Source organism: Narcine bancroftii, chromosome 1, assembly GCF_036971445.1.
Source record: "Narcine bancroftii isolate sNarBan1 chromosome 1, sNarBan1.hap1, whole genome shotgun sequence".
Taxonomy (NCBI): Eukaryota; Metazoa; Chordata; class Chondrichthyes; order Torpediniformes; family Narcinidae; genus Narcine; species Narcine bancroftii.
In genome coordinates, this window is record NC_091469.1 from 35,214,851 (window position 1) to 35,234,539 (window position 19,689).

Sequence of the window (19,689 nt, forward strand, 5' to 3'; positions counted from 1 at the left end):
CCTCCTGGAGGAGCGGAGGAACCCTGTGTCTCAGGCAGATCTCTTCGCACGAAGCAGCATTAAACATAGAATGTTCCCAGCCACCTTGTTAAGCATTATAACTGACACAACCTGTCACTGTGTTGGACGATTTTAGAAAGGAATAGCTACAAGTTATGTTGCAAAATTGCACTTCAGCAGATAATTTTTGTACACAAGTCTGAAAGCAACACAATCCATCATTTGGGATTTGCACAGTGGCTAAATTCACCACATAGTTCTAACAGCCCAGGTTTAATCCTGACCTCTACAGCAGCCTTGTGGTGTCTGCATGGTCTCCTTATAACAACAAAAGTTTCCTCCCAGTATTCAGGTTCCTTCCCACATCCCAAAGCTATGCTGGGAGCTATGTTAATTGTCTCCTGTAAATAACTGCAAATAGATGAACGGTAGAATTTGGGAAGGAGTTACTGGGATCATGGGCAGAATAAATAGAATCTCTGAGAATCCATGCTTGTCAGTTGGTGTAGACTTGAAATAACATGAAAAACACAAAAACTGTAGATGAAGTTGTACCTTCGGTTATCTGGCTCTCTCGTGGATTGTTTTTAAATCTTGAAACCTCCCTGCTTTCCCATTTTCTCTCCTTCAACACATTCATTTAAAGGCCTTTTTTTTAGCGATTTGTAAAGACAAGCTTCCTTTGCCTTTAAGACACTCTACTTACATGCATAAAAGGTCCAAAGGTGAATTGGCTGGTCCAACATGATCTGGGTTCCCTCTGCCAAGCGTGGTAGTGTCAGAGGTGGAGCGAAGTTGCTCCACCTCCTGCGTAGAAAAGTTTACTGCTGAAAGTGGCTTCAAGCAGGAGGGTAAGATAATTGACATCGCGCTGACTGCCCCGTTGCGCTGTCACAGAATGGCTGGCGGAGCTGCCAGGCTGTTCTTTCACTCTCTGCCATGCTCCCTCACTCCACTTTGCTCCCTCACACCGCCCTGCTCCCTCAAGTTGCTCCCCCACCCCTCTCCCTCACACCACTCACTCCCTCATGCCGCTCACTCCTGACAGGGCTGTCATGCAGTGGGGTGAATGGGCTAACAGGTAGTGAGGTGAAGGGGCTATCAGGCAGCTCGATCGGTGTGGAACTAATAGGGGGGAGATGGAGCAAGAGGAAGGGGGAATAGAAGAGAGATGAAGGGGGTGGGGAAGGAAGGGAATGGAGGTGGAAGGGAGCAGATAGTGGAGCAGGGTGACTGTCAGGCACCAGGGTGGTGGAGCTGTCAGCCAGAGGGGTGGAGGGACTGTCAGGCAGTGGGGTGGTGGAGCTGTCGCAGGGCAGCCACTGCTGTGCTAAGCATCCTTCCCCCTTTTGCCCTGGCAAGCAAGCACGCTGTTTTGGGCAACGTAAAAGGACTGTGCCTTTTCTGTCCTCTAGATAAAAGGTTGTAGCACGAATAAAAGCTCTCATGACTGGAGGGAGAACAAATGCTTTTATTAGCTTATAACTATGGGTAGGGTGTCACAATAGTCTTTGGAGGGGTTCTGGGTTTAGATGGGAAACCAGCGTTATATGTGAGCAGATGGGGGTGGAACCAGGAGGTGGAGCCACTCATCAGTACAGCGCTCTGCCAGTGAATCCCAGTTCACTGCATTCACCCCTTCCTCCTAAATTTAGGGTCTGTGAATAAAGACAGAGAATAGGGGTCAGAGATGAAAAGAAAAGTCAAAAAATATAGTTATTTACATATTTACAGATTTAAGCAGTCTGGGGGTCTGGAGATCCTGGTGGAGCACCTTGTCACTGGAGGGCCTTGGATTCCTTGGGTCTCCTGGTCCCCTTGTGAGGGAGGAAAGGTGGGTTGGGTCTCTGGCTCAGTGAAGAAGGGGGATGCACTTTCATCCTGAACCAAATCCCCTGAGGCCATGACTGGAGATGGCGAGAATAAGCTCCCTGGCTCGCAGGGTACTTGAGGCAATGGATCCTCTGTGTTCTCTCTGCCATCCAGGTACCCCACATAGGCGTACGTGGGATTGGTATGGAGCAGTTTCACCCTTTCGACCAAAGGGTCAGTCTTACTTCTCCTCATGTGCTTCTTGAGAAGGACTGGACCAGGAGTGGTGAGCCAGATTGGGAGTGTAGTTACCGATGCTGACCTTCTTTTGAAATTGAATAGGAGCTTGTGAGGAGTGGCGATGGTCATGGTATATAGTAGTGACCAGATGGAATGAAGTGCCATAGGGAGGATTCCTGCCAGCGTGAATCTGGAAGACCTTTTGACTTCACGGCTAGTTTAACAGCTTTCCAGACCATGGCGATCTCCTTTTCAACCTGTCCGTTTCCCCCGGGGGTTGTATCTGGTAGACATGCTGGATGCAATGCACCTCACCAGCCGGTAGTGACGTAACTCATCATTCATACAGGATGAGCCCCAGTCACTATGAATATAGCTGGGATACCTGAACAGGAAGAAAATGGAATCTAGGGTCTTTATGACTGATGAAGTGGACATGTCTGGACATGGAATGGTGAACGGGAAGTGGGAGTACTCATCAATGATAGAGGGGAAGAAGATGTTGCCATTCGCAGAGAGGAATGATCGCTTAAAATAGACGCTGAGCTCTTCGAAGGGCTTGGACAACGATGAGGTGTGCCTTTACGGGCAGTAGAAGTGTGGCTTGCACTCTGCGCAGAACTAAAAAGACCTGGTCATTTTCCTGATGTCTTCCATGGAGTAGGGCAGATTGCGCGCCTTGACAAAATGAGACATGCAGGTGACCCCTGGATGACAGCTCATTATGCAGAGTTGGCTGATGTGTGCAGAGCACACACTTCCTCTGGATAAGGCATTTGGAGGTTCATTAAGAGCTGCAGGCCGATAAGCAATGTCATAATTGTAGATGGAGAGCTTGATCCTCCACCAGAAATCTTATCATTTTTGATTTTTCCCCTCTTGATGTTATTGAACATGAATGTAACAAAGCTCTAGTCAGTGAGGTGTAAATTTCCTACCAGCCAGGTAGTGTCTCCAGTGCCTCACAGCTTCAACAATGGCTTGAGCCTCCTTTTCCACAGATGGGCTCCGCAGCTCATGGCCTTGCAATATCTGAGAGAAGAATGCAACCGGCCTGCCTGCGTGGTTGAGGGTAGCAGCTAGGGCTACCTCCGAAGTGTCACTTTCCACTTGGAAAAGTACATTCTCATCACTGCATGCATGATGGCTTTCGCAATATGATTTCAGAGGTAGTTAAAAGCTGTTTAGGCTTCAGCTGAAAGGGGAGAGTAGTAGCTTTCGAGAGAGGACCTTGTCAGTATATTGAAGGATCCACTGGGAATAATATGAAAAAAAACCCCAGGCATCTCCTCGAAGCCTTCATGGTCATGGGAATGGGGAGCTCTAACAGGGGGCGCATCCTATCTGGATCGGGGCCAAAGATGCCATTCTCCACCACATACCCAAGGATAGGCAGACATTTAGTCCTGAACACGCACTTGTCAGAGTTATAAATGAGGTTCAGGGTTTTTGCCGCATGGAGAAAACTCCTGATGCTGCGGAGTACAGGAACTATAAAATCTCTGGAGGTTGGCATCATTGTCTTCCAAGGTGTGGCCACAGATCTAACATTATCGAGGTAGTGGAAGGTACCCTTCAACCTATACTCATCCACTATTCTGTCCATCTGCCTCTGGAAGATAGAAACCCAGTTAGTAATACTGAAAGGGACCCTCTGGAATTGATAGAGATGACTGTTAACCACAAATGCCATATATGGATAGTCCTTGGAATAGATTGGGAGCTGGTGATAAGCAACTTTCAGGTTGATGGTCGAATAGACCTGATATTGTGCAATATCATTCACCATGTTTGAAATTTGAGGGAGGGCGTATGAGTCCAGGAGTGTGTACTGATTAATAATTTGTCTATAGTCAATTACTAGCCTGGACTTGTCTTACCCTTTAAACCACTACCACTTGTGCTTTCCACATTCTGGTGCTTGGTTTGATGATACAGTCATCAAGCCGAGGTTATGTCTCAAACTTACGAAATCTCAGTCTGTTGTACTGTACCTCCTGCTCTTGGTAGCAATAGGTTTACAGTCTGAGGACAGATTTGGAAAGAGAGGTGTTGGGGCTGTCATTATTCAGTGTAGAGAGACTGCATGTGGGTTCTGATTTTAGAGGTCCTTGGTTCCAAATTGTTACGGGGGGAGGGAACTAAAATACTCCCAAGGTCACGGTTTTAAGGTGACACAGGAAGTTCAGAGCCAACCACACCGGAGCACATAATTTATCAAGTACATGGATGTGTATATTACAAAATAACCCCCTTCAAATGACAAGTACACTATAGAATGTTGTTGAATACGCATAGAATGTAAATGAGACATAACATAACAGGTATGTTGCTGAATTAAGGAGATGAGGTCTATATATTAACGATAATTACTCCATTCCTAGACAATGGGCATCATTGAATGCCTATTCTGACTTGTCCTTGAGAAGCTCGTATGTTTTACCTTTTTTGAACCATTGTTTAGTGACACAGAATGGCTTGTTACAAAAGACCATGTAGGATGATAGCCTCTGGGTACCAACCAGATTATTGCTTTACAGACATGGCTGGGGATTTTAAATTCATTTAATTCAATAAATCTAGACTTTACTAAAAATGGTAGCCTTAATGAAATTGATGGACTTCAAGAAAAAAAAATTGTTTATTCATGATATTCAGGGAGGACATCCGCCACCTATTCAGTCTAGCCTTCGCATGATTCTTAACTGTATTGGGTCAAATAGGAATCGATAATAAATGCTGGCATGAGCAATAATGCTCACATCCCAGGAAAAATGAACATGGTTTTTGTCCCATATTTATTTATCTTTCCAAATCTAAATTGCATAGTTGTCATGCTAGGATCTGGCCTCAGGACTCCAGACCTTAAACCTGGTCTCACAATGGCAGATCCAATAACGAAATTGCTAAGATACCATCCAAGCGTCATAACAGCTGATCATAATCATGAGCGCAAAGTGTAACCTAAAACTTTCATTGTAATAGAATGATAAAAATACATCGAATATTTTTTGAGGTAGGCGATTTGGTCCACTATGTTCATGCTGGTCCAAAGCTGAGCTAATTAGATGACTCACTCAGCTCTGGTCCCATAAACCCTGTAGTTAACTCCTCTTTAAGTTGTCATCTAGGTATTTCTTAAATATAAATATGAGTTTCTATCTCCACCTCATTTTCTCCAAGGGAACAGCTATCTCTACTTCCGAGTTTGGAGAATCATCTGCAATCATCCCATTAGGGCAGGACTTTGCATCAATTCCAACTGTACTTGACCTATGCTGTTGGTGTTGGCAATAAATGAACAACTACTGAATATTTCCAATGATATCCTTGCATAGAGATGATTGTGAAAAAATAATCAAGAATATCTATGGTTTGGGAGCCAAGGATGACATCGTTCAGGCACCAGTGCACAGATGCTCAACTCATTAAAATGACTATTCTGTCACTTTATTGGTAAACCTGAAAGGAGAGTTGGAAATGAGAAAAGATAAATCTTTAATGAAGAGATAAGTTGCATTGGAAGGAGGAAGATAAAAAGACATAAATGCATAAATCAAACCTACGCACCAAAGAGAAGCAATTAAAACACAACATCTGACACCAGCTTTATCGTGTCAACAGCACATTTGATGAGAATGATTATGGAAAAGATCATTCATTCTGTTTTACAGTTCAGAAATGAACAAAGATTTGTTAATCTTTTGCTTTAGATTACAATTATGATATCTCATGGGAATCTCTGGAACCTGCAGCTGTTGGAAAGAGATTAAATGATACAAAACACCATCAGTAAGGTAACAAACACAGGTGCATTACACTTCTCTTCAGTCAATTAATGTGTCAAGCAACTGTTTTCATTCCATTACATTTTCACTTAATTAGCTACACTACTCTGCACCCACTCTCAGAAATATGAGCACTTTTAAGAGGCCCTTTCTCAGTAATTCTTCATTCAAGCTCTCAAGTTCTACATGAATATATAATGAAGTCCATCGGGGTTTCAAGCTTTGATCAAAGAGTATTTGTCACTGAACATGGGTCGTACCTAGCTCTTTTTAAAAGGATTAATTGCATGGCCTTTATTTCAAAACTGATTGAAATCTCCTACAATGTTGTATTCACGTGCAATTTATTTTCCTCTATATTTAATGAAGGTGTTAAGAAGTTTTAAAATTTGATTAATACATTCAATCTTAATAACAAAGGGCAGAAATTATGGGATTAGGTTTGTAAAATATTACAAAAGGAAAGGAATGTCCAACTGGTGTTTGGCAAAATGAATAAAGCCAAATTTCTTGATGCCAGGAGTGGTCTGTTACTTGGTCAATGCTGAAGAAATGATTAGATGCTTTAATTTGGGGTACCTTCCTGCAAGATTCGATTATGCACAAGGCAGAAGTCATTCCACAGAATAGAGCAGAACTTGCATGTTAAATACACTCATTGTGCTTTTCCTTCATTCACTCTGCCAGAGAAACCAAGTTTTCTTACATCTCCTCATGACATGAAATGAGCCAGTGGTAAAGCACAGGATTCTATTGACACCGTGGTTAAGTGAAAAAAACACACAAATGTGAAGGGTTCAAGCCCAAAATGCTGGTGATGTATCTTTACCTCTGCTACATAAAGGCACTGTTGAAACCTGCTGAGCTTCTCCAGCATTTGTGTGGTTTTTTTTTTCCATTCAGTTCAATGAGTTTTGTTCTGAAGTTGGACGCTCCCTTGCAATTTCAGTCTTTGCTCATCTACAGAGCAATTCCTTTTCTCCACTAATTATCCTTACGACCTATTCTTTCCACATTCCCATTAACCTACATAATTGGACCTGCAAGACCACAGCTATAATAAACAGCTCTAAGCACAGTCTTCAAAACAATTTGAAGGCACCAGTCGCATTTATTTACAGACCGGTCCCCCAAAAATGCAGTGTAAATCATGATTTTGAACCAGACTCTGGGCTTGGTGCAAGACCAGCAGCGCTGTCCCACAGGTGAGGTGTTGTTTATTTGACTGTAAATTTAAACTTCTCCGGCCCAGCTCCATGCCTGCACCAAACAATAATACCATCTTAAACTATTCCCATCTGTATGCAATGAACAATATCCTTCTATTCCCTACCATTTCATGTGTCTATCAAAATGCCTCTCAAATATTGTATCATACCTGCTTCTATCACTTCCCATTGGCAGTGCATTCCAAACATCTTCTATAATTTCCATGTATTAAAACCTGCCATGCACATCTCAATACGCACCAAAGATTTCCTGCTATATTTGAAGTTGGGTATTTGTTGCCAGTGTCTCAATCTATAGATAATCCCACACACTCCAAAATTCTTACCTGCTGCAGCCAAACAGGAACTTTGTAAGAAATAAAACTACACTGGTATACATTAAATTAAAAAGTGATCATGTACAAAGGACAGATAGATAATGTGCCTCTGAATATATGGGGCATCACCGGTTTCCAATAAAATCAATGAAAAACTGAGAACATCTAATATTTATGTGGCTGTCACAATGAAGTTTTAAATCAATCATGTTCCCCAGGGCGTTGAGAGCTGAGACTTTCTAGTTGCAATGCCATTGAATGGCATGGAAAGGTGGTTTCATCCTCTCATGTTGAGAGGATGTCCCTAGTCCTCATGATGAGCACTGATTGGTATTTATTAGAGTAAGCAGAAGGTTTTCATGTCCTCCTGCAATAAGCCTTGGAATGGTTCATCACCTGAGTTTGAATGGGACTAAATACTACATTCATTGTAAAATATGATTGCTACAAAGGTTCAGATAGAAGTAAGGTCAGTTATACTTCAAATAATTTGCCCTGAATACTGCCGAGAGAAACTCCTTGATCAATATCCAAGGCCAAAAATGTTTTGCTTCTAACAGATCATGTTAGGTTGGACTCCAGTCAATAAAGAACTTTGTTGAATTGTCCTACGAGAACCTCAAATGAACATTAGTGAGCAGGTTATTCATGTGTAAATAATGATAATGAAGACTGAAAGTAATTTAATGGATTGCAACAAACAGTATAGCCCAGGAACAGGCTCTTCAGCTCCATGCCTGCACCAAACAATAATACCATCTTAAACTATTCCCATCTGCATGCAATAAACAATATCCTTCTATTCCCTACCATTTCATGTGTCTATCAAAATGCCTCTCAAATATTGTATCATACCTGCTTCTATCACTTCCCATTGGCAGTGCATTCCAAACATCTTCTTCTGTAATTTCTATGTATTAAAACCTGCCATGCACATCTCTGTTATAACAAACATTCCCCCTCTCACTTTAAACTTTTGCCCTTGAGTATTTGGCCTGTGGGAAAAAAAAAGACTAGCAATCTACCCACCAGCCCTCCTAGTAGGCTGCACCAGGGGGAATCCTTTCCCACTGCACTGATTTACCTGATTCATCAGGAACCTGGGATTTTAAGGGGGGAGGTCCCATCTCCAGCAGTGACATCGCGAGTGGCATATTAGGTATGGTGCTCTGACTGCACAGTTCTATTTCAGAATGCAGCAGGCCACACAGTGAAATACAACTGTCTGATTGACGCAAACACGCAGGCATTAATGTGCCTGATAAGTTGAGTCGAGTTTTCCCAGAGTGATGAAGGAGTTAACTTGGCTGGGCTCTGACACTTGACCCACCAAGAGTCAGACTCAGAGTCCAGTTGATTTTTACTTGCCCTGCCTGGTTGGGACTTTTCACACTGCCAGATTATCTGCTACGGACCCACTAAATTGGCCAGTTCAACCCACATGCACTTGCTGGTGTGAAAGGGGATAATGTTTCTCATAAGTGGATTTATTTTGTTCAGTTATTGCTACATTGTCAGGAAACTACTAGTGCAGTATCAATATTGGCTGGAGATTATCAGTTTTTGAGCAGAAATAATCAGGATGACAGCTGGAGTTTGATAGTCTCAGAGGCCTTTGATCAAGTGACTCAACACTACTAATAAACTTGTAGATAGAGCAAATTTAGCTAAAGACTGGTTTCTGCAATTGTGGGAATTTCAAAGGAGAGAAGTGCATGATTCCCATAGTCCTCTGTTATGTATACATGGTTTTAGTAATACAGAAGCACACAGAGATGTGAAATTTCTTTCATCGTTTAATACAAGTTAAATACGGTTTCTCCAGTACAGTATATAAGTGTGACAACGTCACCACATTGAGTGTGATGATGTCATGCGCACACAGGCATATATAAATAACACTTTTTTACCCCCTCCCCCCACCCCCACCATGAAATAAATGCTCTGTGAAAATAACATATGGGCAACACTTAAACTAAACTATAATAACTATGTGGTGCCTCTAGACAAATGGTGAGTGTTACAATTACAGAACAACGTAAAAATGGGTAGGTAGCCCGGTAGGTCACTTCACATAGTCTTTTAGTTATTCTGGAGGATGTCTCTCTCTCTCTTAAATAGTCTTAGATAGGTAGAAGCCAGAGTATTTTAGACTTTTCCAGGTTCTTTGTCTTTAGGGGTGATACCTCTGTTGGTGGTAGGGACTGTGGATTGGTCTTTAGTGAACCTCAGTGGGACTTTGAATAGGACTGTGCTCTTGGATAGGACGAAGTGCAGGACTGCTTGGTTGAGGTTGCTTGGCTGAGCAGTCAACATAGAAGGAAACTTGCTGTCCAGAGATATTTCTGGAATGTCAACGGTAGGTTCTGGAATCTAATCAGGGTTGCGAGCAGTGGACGTAGCCATAGGATCACTCAATGCTCTCAATTGGTTGATATGCTGTTTCCATAATTTTGTTCTGACCAGTATGGAGTAAGAACAAGGATTCAATTTCTTAAGGATAATGCCTCTCACCCATGGCCCCCTATTATCCTGGTAGCCTGGTATCAGCTCTACAGATCTGGTAGGTTTACTGGGAGATATTGATTGTTCCATTCAACAGCTAATGTTTGTGTGCACTGTAGAAAGTTTTGTTCTTAGGTTACGTCCAAACATCAATTCAGCTGGTATTCTCTTGGTAATAGAGTGAGGCATGTTTCTATAGCTCAACAAAAATTAAGTAATTTTGAAGTGATGCATTTACATGTTTTGTAGTCTTCATTGCCTTTTTGAAGGTTTGTCCCCATTTGTGCTTGGGTGATAAGGTGCTGACAAGACATGTCATATATTGTTATTGTGCAGGAGTTCTTTAAAAGCCTCAAATAGAAACTGCAGACCATTATCAGAAACTATTTCAATAGGCAATCCATATGATGCAAATATACTTCGTAGTCTTTCAATTGTCTGGTCCGTTGTTGTTTTTCTCATGTGTGATACTGCTGGCCATTTCGAGTGTGCATATATAACAATAAGGAATTTTCTCCAATAAAAGGACCAGCGAAATCGACGTGAATTCTATTCCATGGTCATGATGCCCATTTCCTTGGGTTACCCTTGGCTTGAGGAGCTTTGAGTTGCATGTCTTGAAAAATGCTATATCTTCTTACTGTCTGTTCAATATCATTGTCTATGAAGGCATTGGCACGTATATATGTCTATTGAGGGCCACCAAACACACATACATGCCAATGCCTTCATCTGAATTATTCTGGGTGGTCATTATGGAGTTCTGATAATATAGCTGTTTGCCATTTTGTAGGAATGATTGCTCTGGTTCCCCATAATAAACTATCTTCCCCAATCAATATTTCATGGCACCTTGTATAAGGTTTCAATTCTCCAGATATCATTTTGGCCTCCAGCCACTCATTTGATGTGAAATAAAGGACTCTTGATAATATAGCTTTTTTTCCTACTTCTTTGTTAATTATCATTGTAATTGGTAAACGATGAAGCTGTTCTTGATTAACAGCTGTAGCCTTCGCCGACCATTTCATTATTTCTTCTTCCTGCTTTGTTTCTGGTAGAGGTAAGTGAGATAGAGCATCCGCATGGTTGTTTTGGGTTGCTGGTTTATGTATCAAATCGTAATCATATGCAGTGAGCAGCATGGCCCACCTTTATATCCTTGTTGCAGTTGGCACTGGTATTCCCTTTTTAGGGCATAAAATCAAACTCAGTGGTTTATTGTCTGTTACCAGTGTAAACTTACTACCACATAAGTATTGGTGGAAGCTTTTGACACCAAATATTATGGTGAGCCCTTCTTTTTCCAAATGGGCATAATTACGTTCACAAGTCATCCAGTACAGAGAGGCATAAGCCACCGGTTGTTCCTCTTTCTGTTACCTGTGATAGGACCGCTCCTAATCCAAGTGGCAAAGGATCCACCGCAAGGGTCACTTCTTTCCCTGGGTCATGATGAAGGAGAACATTGTTGCTGGATGTTGATAGTTCTTTCAAGCAGTCCATTGTGTTACTAGTCTCCTCATTCCAGCACCATTTTTGGTCTTTTCTCAACATTTGATTTAGCAGGTTGCAGAGCGTTGACAAATTTGGAATGTGCTTCCGATATGGTTAACTAAATCCAAGAATGACTGCAATTCACCTCAGTTTGTTGGGTAGGGTGCTCTGCGGACAGCTTTGGTACCAGTGGTGCCCATTTGGACTCCTTCACTGATAATGATAAAGCATAGATATGTGACAAAAGGCACATTTAAATGCACGCTTGTCTTGTTGCAGATGGACATTTGCTTGTTGCGGTCAGGTTGGGAATTTTTTTTAGGTTGGATCGGTCCTCAGAGTCATCCTGACCTGTAATTATGATGTAATTGAGGTGACATCCTGCATTGATGCCATGTAATAATTTGTCCATAGTTCCTTGATATATGGCCAGGTCTGCTGATTCCATATGGCATTTAGGTATAGGTAGTTGAATAACCCTAAGTGAGTATTGATTGCCATATATTTATTTGAGAACTCTATTTGTTCATATGCCTGTGATTAAATCCAGTTTTGTGAATTTCTTTCCCCTGTTCAGGGCCTGGAATAATTCTTCTGCCTTGGGCATTGGGTGTTCAGGTATCTGCAGAGCCTGACTTTGTAATCACCACACATTCAGAGTTCTCCATTGGCCTTTTGCACTGGCATGATAGGAGTTGCCCAATCACTGTGTTGAATTAGTTCCAGTATTCCCTCATTTTCTAATCTATCGAGTTCAGATTCAATCTTTCCTTTTATTGCAAAGGGTGCTAGTCTAAGCTTGAAGAACTTTGGTTCCACACCTGATTTCAGTTGTAGTTTTGCCCGGACTCCCTGGATTTTTCCTAGGCCTTTTTTTTGAAAACCGTTTGATACTTTTTGAGGGTTTTTCCTTTCAGTTCTGGCTGGGACTGCTCTTCCTGGCTTAAGTTCATTATTGATCCAATCTCAACCCAGTCTAACTGAATGTGTGATGGCCAGTTTCTTCTGGCTACTTCATGCCTACGATGCAGGGGTGTAGCCTCCTTGGTGGATGTTCTTTGTATTGTATGTTCATGTTGCATGTTCCAAACAATGTGACCTTATCCCCTGTAACCGTCTTTAAAATTGTACTGGTATTAATGGGGATCTGGGATATCAGTTGTTGTTTAAAATACATCGGCATCAGTGACACTGCTGCCCCCCCCCATGTCCACCTCCATTTGAAGAGGTTCGTTATTGATTTTTAACTGGAAATAAATTGTTGAGTTTTTAATCATTTAAATCGGCGAACATATATAATTGCTAATGACTTGTCTTCCTCTGAGTCAATTGTTTCTTTGTCAGCGCTAGGGCTTTCATCCTTTACTTCCACTGTTTTCACCCTGGGTGGGCATTTTCCATGTTTTGGTTTTTGCCTTTTATCCACTCTTCCTTTCCTCCCCCTCAGGCATTTGGCCCTGATTTGTTCTTCTTTATCACAGAAATGACATCTGGCTTTCTTGAAATGGCAATCTTTGGGACTGTGGTTTTATTTTCTGCAGCGGGAGCATTCTAGTAGAAGATGTTGGCTGATGTCCATGTTTTTATCAGCCATTTCTGAGTCAGCGGCTGTCTTAAATGCTACATCATCCATGCTTAGTCATTTCTGTTTGGTATTGCAATTGGCCAGAACCCATCACTAAACAGCCTCGTATCACTTGGGTTAGGAATTGATCAAAATCATAGTCTTTTGCTAGTTTATGCAATGCAGCCAAGTATTCATTTACAGTTTCACCTGTTCTTTGTTTTCTCTCATAAAATCTGTCTTTCAGCCATACCGGTGGTTTGGGACTGAGATGTGCCCCTATTTTTGTACACAATTGTGTGTATAATTTTGTTCCCAGATTCTGAGGGGGTAGCAGGGACTTCAGCAGATCAAATGTTTTACTGCCCATTAGGCTCAAAAACAGTGATCGTTTTTGGTTGATAGGCAGTGTTTCATCAATATTATTGGGTTGGAAAGTAGTGGTTGAATCTTTCTACATGGTTAAACCAGTTTTCTTCTGACTTCACAAATTCTCCAACCTTTACCTCTCTTTCACAGCATTTTGAGACTTCTAGCTTTTCTTCTCTGTGGCTGAGCCTGTGGGGTCCACAGCATTGAAAATCTGATGATTCCCTTTTAAATCTTCCCTCCTCTGTCTGGAGTAGGGGGTCCGTATCGATCTTCATTGCCACTGTAGTGCATTTATGGTTTTAGTAATATATAAGCACACAGATGTGAAGCTTCTTTCATAGCTTAATACAAGTTAAAGATGGTTTCCCCCCAGTACAGTATATGAGTGACAATGCCATGACGCTGAGTACGATTACATCGTAAGCACCTGGCGTATACATAACATTCTCCAGATGTTAAGCTGACTTGGTTGATCAGGAATTGCTCTGCCCAACTCCCGAAGAAACTGCAGAGATTTGTAAATGCAGCTTAGGCTATCACGCAGACCATCCTCCCCTCCAAAGGCTCCACTGATACCTTCTTCTATCTTATGAAAATTGCCAACATGTTATATGATCTATCCCACCCCAGTTGTGCACTCCACCCCCTTTCCATTGATGAGAAAACACATGATCTTGAAAACACAAATCTAAGGAACAGTTAAACAGATATCTCACTGGGAAAAGATAACACCCTCGTTTTTGTTTTAACTGTAGTTTTATCAATACCCTGCATGTTGTTTTTGTAAAATAATAATAGCATGAAATCTTTAACTTTAGTACTATGTCCTGCATTTCTGTTTATCTGTTTGTTTAAAATGCTTTATTCTGTATGAGTTGACTTGTGTGGATAGTGCACAAACAAAGCCTTTTTCCTGTACCTCAGTAAACAATCCAATTCAGTAATTTGCACACAACAAGGTTATAAGGAGCAATGCCTCATTCATCACACAAATTAATATTGAAGGATAAATGTAGGTTCTCAAACATGATGATGCATTTACCCCAAAGTATAGATGGAACTATGCTTCAAATAAAGGTCAATATTACCAACAACTCAAAACACTCTGTACATTGCATTGGATTGCCAGCTTAGACGTGTCCCTGAATAGGGCCACAAACTCATAACTTTCTACTTTTGAGATGCCAATAGACACCATCAATCTATTACCAAGCTTAAAATTGAGACAATGATACTCAGTTAAACTTCTCACAATCCCATAACTGGAAGATTAAAAGATGTCATTGACTCTGCTATATAAATGATTGAATGAGCCATTAAAGTGCCTTGGTCCCCTTTGTGATTTGAGATACACAAAACCTTCATTGTTGCTGAAAGGGTTAAGGCTGAAGTCCCATAGTTTGGGATTTGAATTTCAAAGCAGTACAATCCTGAAAAAATACTATTTTAACCAATAATGGAATATTTGTTTTACTCTCGTTTCTTTTAGATAATCTCTTGGGATCAAGATGACATGCTCCCACTTGGATTTTGAGCTCTCAAATGGCTCATGAGATCATAAACTTCTGGGCAACAGATAATTCATACTGCAGGATACAAATGAGTTCATCTCTATATTTATATCAATTGTTGAACAATTAATTCTATCGCTATTACACCACCTGTCCCAATGGCGTTGAAGTGAATTTCTAACAACATACAAAAAGAATGAAAACAGAAAATATTGCAAATGTTCAGTGGGTCTGATAGTATGGATGGAGAGAGCAACATGGTTAAGGTTTCAGATTGAATAACCTTCATCACGACTGTGGAACTAATACAACAAGTTAGATTTAAGTTGTGGAGATGGTAGTGGATAGATGTATAGGATATGTCAGGGATGCCCAGGTGATGTACTAACCTGTCTGGTTGATAGATCAATGAGGCTCTTTAGAAATGGTGGGGGAGGGGGGGGAAGCATGTAAAAGCTATGAAATGTAGGTCAGAACCACTGATGGAAAATACAGAAACCAGCGATCACAATTAAATGTTTCCAAGATTTCCCAAACCAATATTCTATTCAAAATTCTGTTGGGAAAGAAATTAACAGGCTGACAAAAGAGATTCAAGGTTTTTCCTTGAAGGAGTCTAACATCCCCACTGACTCTTGGGAATCCGTGGACCATGACTGGTTAAAATGGAGAAGGGGCCCTGCATTGGGCTCAGACAGAAAACTTGCATAACTCCCAAAGAAAGGTGCACTCCCTCAAAAATGACCATCCAACCCTTCTGTGATCTCATGAGCCATTTGAGAACTCAAAATCCAAGTGGGAGCATGTATCTTGATCCCAAGAGATTATCTAAAAGAAACGAGAGTAAAACAAGTATTCCATTATTGATTAAAATACTATTTTTTCAGGATTGTACTGCTTTGAAATTCAAATCCCAAACTATGGGACTTCAGCCTATATTTAAATGTGAATATAAAGATTTGGTTTACTTCAGTCCAATTCCAAACCACCAAGTTGTCTGATTTACAAATTAATGTACAACCCAAGAACATTTTTGTGCACAATTGCTGGGTGAACATTGCTTTAGGGATACAAAATTATGAGGGAATAGATAGCATAAATATAAGCAAGGCCTTTCCAATTGAGCTTAGGAGAGACAAGATCTTGAGGGTTAAGGCTAAAAGAGGCAAATGTTTAAAAGGAATAGTCAGGGTATCAAAGGTTACGGAGAGAAGGCAAAAGAGTGAAACTGAGTGAGAGAATGGCAGAGCAGTCTCAATGGGCCAAAGGGCCTACTTCTGCTTCTATATCATAGAGTCGAACATTATAGTGTGATAGAATATTTGGAGATGTTTTTGGGAGATAAATTTGTAAAATTAGAGTAGGTGACATACATACATACACTTTAAAACTGACCTTATTTGAAATACTGAAGAATTCATTCAGTGACTTTACAGAAACAATGGAGAATGCTACGCACATTTTGCAAGTAGGTGCAAATTGAAATGCTGACATGAAATGAATAGGCTACTGTCTTGGAAGAACAACTGGAGTCAGATTGTCTGTGTAGGACATTTTTGCAAGGCTTTTGACCTCTCTGCAAAGAGCTCACTCAGGGGTCATTGAGAGGTTTGTTTATCTAAAACAACAGATGGGAGTAGAAGACTGACTCTTATTGTTTGCTGGAGAAGGAGGGGGTTTTGCAAGTAAGAGAAAAAAGGACATGTGGCTGGCAGTTGGAATCTCAGAGAGAGGGAGAGGCTGAACAGTGTCAGCCAGGAGAAGCTTGTTGGAACTGAAACAGAAGCTCCAGAGTGCTGGATGGCTGGAAGTGCTCTCTGTTTGATGTTTCTCTTGGAATAAGTGGAACAGAAAGGAACTCTGTGGTAGCCTTAAAGAAAGAGGTTATCATCTGGAGAACCCTGATGGGGCAAGTTTCATCAGCAAGACATTGAAGTGACTAATGGTGGTACCTTAGTTGTGGAAATCCTGGAATAACACGTCTCTCTCTGCAAACCTATAAGAACTTTCCTGAGTGGTAAACATTTACCTTTCAAGCACCAAAGCTTGATGAATTTTATACATGTTAAATTCTGTGCACAGCATAAGAATTGTCTGCAACCAGTGAACTTGGAAGAATGAGAAGTGAGTTTGAACTGTGAACCAAAGAACTTTTCTTAAATTTACACACACATTACATACACGTTGGCTTAGAATTAGAAGGGAGATAAGTTAATAGTGATAATGGTGAATATCTATTACTGCTAGGTTTTGGGGTCCTTTGGGCTCGTAACAATAGTCTTGTATCTTCTAGTCAAAAGTTAGGGGGGGGACATCGTCACAGAGAGTGGTGGGAGTGTGGAATGAGCTGCCTGCTGAAGTGGTGTATGCGAGCTCCATTTTGATATTTAATAAAAACTTGGATGGATACATGGATGGAGGGCTATGGTTTGCTTGCAGGTCATTGGGACTAGGCAGAATAATAGTTTGGCACAGACAGGATGGTCTGAAGGGTCTGTTTCTGAGCTGTGGTGTTCTGTGGTTCTTATTTCTGTCCCCACCATTTAGGTTGCCTCGCCTCTTATGCTTAAATCCTCACATGAAACCAAACACCTGGAAGAGTAAGTGAATAAGGGAAAAACAGGAATATTTTCTACATTTTTTTGTTGTCAGATCTCAACTAGATGAGCTGTCTTCAAAGTTTGCAGAGAATCAACACAACTGATATTAATTGGTAAAATTTTCCAAAGCTTCATCATTTTCTGGAAAGAGACAAATTACAAAATATCAATCACATTGCTGGACTGATGTTCCCTTATGCTCATCAATCTATGAAAATGGAACAATTTACCTTTCGGTTCTCATTGGATTTAATTATTTCAGAGAGATCCTGAGATCCACATTCCTCTTCGGCCAGTTGACTAAGGTTCTTTAGATTATCAGCACTCATCTGGTTCTGTTCATGAGTTGTCTTTTGAAGATCTTTTTCTAAACCTACTGTAAAATGCCTGTACCACCTAACCAAAAATTGGGCATAGAATTTCATAAGAAAAGAAATAAATGTAAAAAGGTCAAGGTTCCATTAAAAGAGCAGTGTTCTATGGCTAGAACCACTTCATGTTCTAATTTTTTTTATATATAATCAAATTGAATCAAAGCAATGAGAAAAAGAAATGAGCCATTATGGATTGTAATTCAAGTCCCATGACTGCAGAATCTTAAAAACAAATTTCTGTGGGATGGCAGGAATCTCAGGGATGCTGCCTTACAAACAAGGTTTACCGTCTCTCAGAAAGAAGTGTGATCCCTTGTTGTTTCTGACATCAAACAGGTCAGTTATCTCTGCACAATAGCCATAAACAAATCCAAAAGACAGGTGATTTGGTTATTATATTTTTAATATTTTATTTTAAATCACAAAATAAACAATTGCAATATTTCACATACATTCCAAATACATGTGGTCTCCATGATAATCACAATGTCTCCACATACAATATTGTGTTTAGCTTTTGACCATTTTTGTTGTTTTTCACTAGACTATTCTCAATACATCTTTGCAATAATAGGATTTAGCTTATAAACACATGTCTTTGTAACATTTGGATTCTTCAATTTTGATACCTCATTATCAAATGCCTTTTTCTGACACAAACAAATGATCTCCAATTCCGCATTTGTCAACTCATCAACTGTTAGATAACAACTCTTTCGAGTCTTCAGATTCTTTTTCTTGATACGATTCTTCACCAAGAAATTCTTGGTTGCTGGGTTCTTGGTTCCAGACAAGAAAAGTTTTGTTCATCAAGTGTGGATTAAAACCAAGACTGGTTACTTAAATAGACCTATTACTACAATCTGTCTTTTATAGAAAACTGAATGTTTTGATTTCTAATCTTATATTTATATTTACTTTGTGTATCCGTAATAGTAATTATTATATATTAGCCATTAATGTCTATTTTAATAATTAGGGGCCAAAATGTAAAGGTTAAAACCTTGTGTTGATTCTTAGTTAATTTTGTGCTTGTCTCTTTAAGCGACTATTATTTGTAGTGTAACCATAGTGACTATGATTTAATATCTGCTCATACTAATGACTTACTCCTTATTCTTCAGGATGTGAGGAAGTGTGAGAACAAGAGATTTTTCTTTGAATTGTGTTTCTCTTTAAATTTTTGCATTTCTTTAAATATCATTATGAATTTCTTTAAAGTTTGAGCTTTATATACAGTTTATATCTCTATCATTATACAGTAAATGCTTTGTTATTTATCATTATAAAAGTCTTAATGCAAAGTTATGCTAAATGTTTATCTATGAATTAAAGCTACATAAAGCAGCAGTCAGAGTTATATTATTGGATTAAACTAAAGAGATTGAAATTTTCCTATTAAAAAAAAAGATATATAAATATATGTAGGAAAAAAAGAAATACCCCTTACCACTCCACCCCCAACTACAGAAAAGAAAAACAAAAAGAGCAGGATGAGAGAACCCCGAGAGAGAACCCCGAGAGAGAACCCCGAGAGAGAACCCCGAGAGAGAACCCCGAGAGAGAACCCCGAGAGAGAACCCCGAGAGAGAACCCCGAGAGAGAACCCCGAGAGAGAACCCCGAGAGAGAACCCCGAGAGAGAACCCCGAGAGAGAACCCCGAGAGAGAACCCCGAGAGAGAACCCCGAGAGAGAACCCCGAGAGAGAACCACACTGAGATTAATTTAAATCTTCATACCCACACTTTGTAAATATGGGCTCCATATTTTCCAAAATGTATGGTATCTATTTCTTTAAATTGCAAGCCATTTTTTTCAAGTGGTGTACAACTCCTAACTTCTGCATGCCAATGATCCAATCCCAAATCAATATCTGACT